This window comes from Pseudophryne corroboree, chromosome 10 (genome assembly GCF_028390025.1).
Source record: "Pseudophryne corroboree isolate aPseCor3 chromosome 10, aPseCor3.hap2, whole genome shotgun sequence".
In the NCBI taxonomy this organism is placed as follows: Eukaryota; Metazoa; Chordata; class Amphibia; order Anura; family Myobatrachidae; genus Pseudophryne; species Pseudophryne corroboree.
In genome coordinates, this window is record NC_086453.1 from 240,200,822 (window position 1) to 240,206,591 (window position 5,770).

The following is a 5,770-nucleotide window of genomic DNA, read 5'->3' on the forward strand; positions in this document are numbered from 1 at the left end:
TTTCTACTAAACCGAGTATTCCTCAAGAGTCTCCCACTCGAGTACTGACTTGGCCCAACACTGCTTAGCTTCCAAGATCAGAAGGATTCGGGCGTTACCAGTGTGGTATGATAGTAGGAAATTAGTAGTATTGCTTCTGGAATCACTGATGAGAGTTCATTAATGACATAAAGTGTTAGAGGTGGTACTCAAATAGAAAAAAAGAAGAAAGAGAAAGATACAGTGAAAGGGGGATCTGCTGCCAATGTTAGACAGGGGTAAAATACCCCTGAATCAATGGTGAGAGTCCCGAAATTAAAGCAATAGTCGGAAAAAGAGGTTCTCAATGAGTCAGTCATTTTCAATGATTGAATAATGATAGCTAATTAATGTATTATGATACAAGGTGCCAAATGTAGATAACGAATAGTGAATAGTCACAGATAAGTCACTGGGTGGTAGCCATGTGGAAAAGAGGGGAAAAGGAGGAAATTATGCAGGTGGCGTCACAATGTTGATCCTGATGGTAGGTAATATCTCAAAAAAACATGAATAAATGTCCTTAGTTTGTGGATATAAATACACCACTATCACGGATAGCAAGAATAAATGGTCACAAAAGATAGATCACTGAAAGGTAATTATATATAAGGAAAGAAGAACATTATTTTGGCTGTAATAAATTAAAAGATGTTCAAAATTGTGAAAAACACCAAATATAAATTATAACAGGTCTCTATACTATTGAGACCTAAATTAAATATATAAAGCTGAGGCTAAATTAATTACGATTTTATGAGTTGTAACAGCTATGATAAAAAATCAATGATGGATATTTCAAATAAGATAGATTAATGGATCCGTAATCATTAATAAATAGATCTAAATTAATAAGGCTACTGCAATGATCTGTATTCCACGCAAAAAGAAAGACAATATGATAACACGGGTAACCCTGGAAACATATATTACCCGTGTCGGCGTCCCAATGAGGATCCAGTGCCATGTAGCAGAACTGTGCTGTGGATCCAGGGGGCTGAGAGGCCGCGGAGCTGGCGTGGGATGAGGCGCAGATTAGGCAAAGGAAAAGTCTGTGGTCACAGGATGGTCGTATCAGGGTCCGATGTTGGTGCAAATACCGTGACGTCGGGGTGCGCTGTAGATCCAGTACTCAGAGGCAACTGAATGGGTGTGGGATGAGGTGTAGGTAAGCAGGAGAGAATGTCCATAAACAGCCGTGTCAGAGTCCGAGCATTGCGTCTGACATGTGAGCCGCGAAGATGCGCTGTAGATCTGGAAGCTTATATTTGGTGTTTTTCACAATTTTGAACATCTTTTCATTTATTACAGCCAAAATACTGTTCTTCTTTCCCTATATATAATTACCTTTCAGTGATCTATCTTTTGTGACCATTTATTCTTGCTATCCGTGATAGTGGTATATTTATATCCACAAACTAAGGACATTTATTGATGTTTTTTTGAGATATTACCTACCATCAGGATCAACATTGTGACGCCACATGCAGAATTTCCATCTTTTCCCCTCTTTTCCACATAGCTACCACCCAGTGACTTATCTGTGACTATTCACTATTCGTTATCTACATTTGGCACCTTGTATCATAATACATTAATTAGCTATCATTATTCAATCATTGAAAATGACTGTGTCATTGAGAACCTCTTTTTCTGACTATTGCTTTAATTTCGGGACTCTCACCATTGATTCAGGGGTATTTTACCCCTGTCTAACATTGGCAGCAGATCCCCCTTTCACTGTATCTTTCTCTTTCTTCTTTTTTTCTATTTGAGTATCACCTCTAACACTTTATGTCATTCATGAACTCTCATCAGTGATTCCAGAAGCAATACTACTAATTTCCTACTATCATACCACACTGGTAACGCCCGAATCCTTCCGATCTTGGAAGCTAAGCAGTGTTGGGCCGAGTCAGTACTCGAGTGGGAGACTCTTGAGGAATACTCGGTTTAGTAGAAAATTCTGGGCGGCCAGGCTCAGTGTCTAACACTGACAGCAGATACATCTTTTCTTCATTCAATCTGTTTTTTATCTCTATCCTAACGCCAGTTTTAAGGAATTCAGCTGACCGTATTAACAATCTTAGCTATTACCGAGACGCCAAGTGTCCAGCAGCTCGCTTTACTTTAAGATTATACAGCTTAGGCAGTCAAGTTGAGACCTATTTATGGATTGACCATACATTTGAAATATTCATGTTACCCAGGCAGCTTGGAACCATTATTGGATATTAATATCAGCATAACCGGTTCCATTGTTTATATATGTATTTTTCTACCTGTACATTCAAACTACTATGTGTTTTATTTTATTATCAATAAATATTACATTTTAATCTATATCTTTTTTTGATACTTTCACAATTACATAAGAGTGCACCCACAAAAGAGTCTTCTTTTCTCCTGTATTTTGTAAACAGCTGGACATGCCTGCATTTTCCTGGACAGTTCCTGAAAATGGTGAGTTGCCGCCCACGAACGCCTTCTTCCTGTCAATCTTCTTGCGATCGCTGGTGTGATCGCTTTCTTCGTACGTTCTGTCGCTGCCTGTCGATCCCCGTCACCGGCGGCCGACGCGCCTGTGCATTGCAGTACATGTGCATGCTCTGTTCAGACCAGATCGCACGGCTGTGAAAAAAAGTTAATATGGGCAAAACATCTGGATCCGACATTAAAGCCGAAAGCCTCTAACAAAAATCAAACCACAGCCACACACAATGGACATTTTGCTGTTATTGGCTCCCATTACATCCTGACCATGAAATGTAAGACTGTTTACAATTGGACAATGGAGGGACATATATTGATTATATCAGAATTTTTTTTTTTTCACCATATCACCTAGTACTGCTTCTAACTTTGTTAGCAAGGGTAACAGGTAACACTGAAACAGTAGACAAATTCCTAAAGCATTCAGACAATGCCAACTATAAACTGTGGTACAGTATCACCTAACACAACAAATGTATCCTGCTGACAATCATAACTGGCTGTTGTGTCATTCATTCAATATTTGTTGATTCATATACAATATACAGTATACAGTATATACAACCATAACTGGCTGTTGAATCAATACCAATGGCACAGGAAACAGTAGCCTTAAATCAACGTTTGGGTATATTAAATATTATCTTCAGGATTATATAAACCTGGCTAGGTTTAATGAGATGTCAGGAGGACCAGTACATGGGTATAGTGTGAGGTAGAAAAATTAAATTAAGTAATTAATTAATTAATTAATTAATTAATAACATGTACTACATATGTATAGGAATGCATATTTAAGGTATATGCACAATCATGAGGTAAAAACCTGTTATAAATTCATATACTTACACATACTGTTAGTGGAATGAATCAGCTATATAACAGAAAATGTATGTCTAATATATATATATATATATAAATTTTGTTTTATTGATAGCCACCTCTGTGACCTTACTGCAAGACCCTTCAATACCCCTGCACCCCCGATGTGGAAGTTGTCTGGGGTGCAGGGGTATTAAAGGGTCTGGCAGTAAGGTCACAGAGGTGGCTATCAATAAAACAAAATTTAAGATATCAGACTTTATCACTTGCAACACCAGCAACGTTGTTTACGCAATCGAGTGTGATTGCAGTTTTTGGTATATAGGGAGAACTTCCCAACCCCTTAAAATAAGATTAGGGGAACACTTTAGGAATATTAAAAAATCCCTCACTACCCATGCCCTATCGGAACATTTCCGTGTGACTCATCAAAGTAACTGTAGTGCAATTAAACAGTTCTGTGGTCTAAGACATATCAAAGGAGATTGGAGGCGCAAAGATTTAGCGACCCAGTTGGCTAAAGAAGAGATGAGGGCGATATATGAGTTAGGGACGTTGAAACCAGAGGGCTTGAATAGTGATTTTGAAATTAAATGGTTTTTATAAGAATGTATTAATACTTTATACCATTTCCACTTTTAGACATGTTTCTTCCTGTGTGTGTGTGTGTGTCTTCACTTCTATTATCTATAACAGATTTTCATCACATAGTGGAATTTTATGACTTGAGTAATTATAGGCATCACCTGCTTTTACAATTGTTTTTCATTTTTTATAGTTTATTTCATCAAAACCTATTATATCCTATATACAGGCTTATGCATACGATGAGTAGTCGGAAATAACTGATACTTTGTTTACCTTCTATCCAATTTTTGTTTATATTTAGTACACAATATGGAGAATATGTTGCCATTATTTATACCTGTCACCGGAAGTGACGTTACGCAATCCAGAGAAGGATAAGGACTGGGTTTACATAACAAACGCTGACCAGAAGTGACGTGATGCCGCTCGGCGGTCAGAGATTTGTTCATTATGTATGGACGATTTGGACTCTGTAAGACCTATGTAAACATCATGTGGAGGCATAACTATGTCCTATAAAGTAAAGTTAAGTGAACCAAAGGAATTTCAGTTAACAACATCGGATTTCCCCACCATCGGAAGTAATCGGCGGTCGTCATGGCAACATAGAGTATCAGGAAGAAGCAGTGCGCAGCAAAGGACCATGGGACTCAGTTAGGTAATTAAATGTATAGGGTCCAGCTGCGGTCACTGCAAAACTATTGGCTGTGAGTTGTTTCCCCAACAGCACACTTGATTATTCTGCACCTTGACAAAGACCTCTGTGAGAGGTAGAAACGCGTTGGTGGACGTAGGACTGTGAGCGGAGGAGTAATGGTGGACCGACCATTCCAGTACAGCGTGGTACAGGGGATTCCCGGGTTTCCCTGCACTAATTAAACCCGCGAGCTGACTTTGAACTGTGTTTACAGTTCTACACCTCTGATAATTCCCCATTGCTTCTCATTTTACAGTCCATGCATTTGTGCTGCTCAAACATATGCTGCTATCATTTATGCTGCTATTTATTTAACCAATAGAATTTCTAAAAGATTGCTAATATTTTTATTGTGCTTGATGCTTTATTAAAACTGTACTTCACCATATGTACATTTCTTATTTATATGGCATCTATGTGAGTATCCAAATAACTCCAGAATCGTGTGAATTGTGATCTCATTGTGGAGCGCAGGATAAGTCCCCTTCTTTTCTATTCATTCTGTAACTGAGATTGGACATATTATGCCATGCCTCTACAAACAGCAGGCAATCGGTTGCTCACTAGTGCTATTCAACAGTGCCGCCCGTATAGTAGAGCGGTGCATTGCCATCCATTCTTTAAATTTACGCTAAGTCTAACCAATGTTAGAGAGCCCACAAGGACATCAAATTTTATATACCACACAGGAACTATTGTAGTGAAGACGATGTCATATACAGATGTTACCAAGCTCAGCTCAGCTGCAACTAGGTGGGTGCGAATTTCCACAGCCAGGTGCAGCTAGCAGCTAATTGCACCCACGTCTATGCGCCCATACGTATGCATACACAGCATGGATACATCTTTATTATATTTTTTACCAGAGTGAGGGTGAAAGAACACATCCCCCACAATCAAATATCTGCACGTTACAGAGGATAGTTTAAACCAACCCAATTTTTGATGGATAAATCCTTTTAGTCACACGTGTCTTTACTAGCAAATACCTGTGTTGTTTTCCCCTAACGTAACAAGGCATAAGTGTAGTAGCAGAGAAGTTTAAAGCCTCATTAGATCTGTCTAGCGTCCATAGTTGTTTTGCTGCTTTGTTACTACTGGGGATAACACATTGAACTGATTAACCATGGAAGTCTATTCCCTTCTTCAATA

General features: G+C 38.7%; 2 pseudogenes; one reads left to right on the forward strand and one right to left on the reverse strand.

Moving 5' to 3' along the window:
* LOC134968319 (5S ribosomal RNA) lies at positions 1–119 on the reverse strand (annotated as a pseudogene).
* Positions 120–1,862: 1,743 nt separating this feature from the next.
* LOC134968307 (5S ribosomal RNA) lies at positions 1,863–1,981 on the forward strand (annotated as a pseudogene).
* The last annotated feature ends 3,789 nt before the right edge of the window (positions 1,982–5,770 follow it).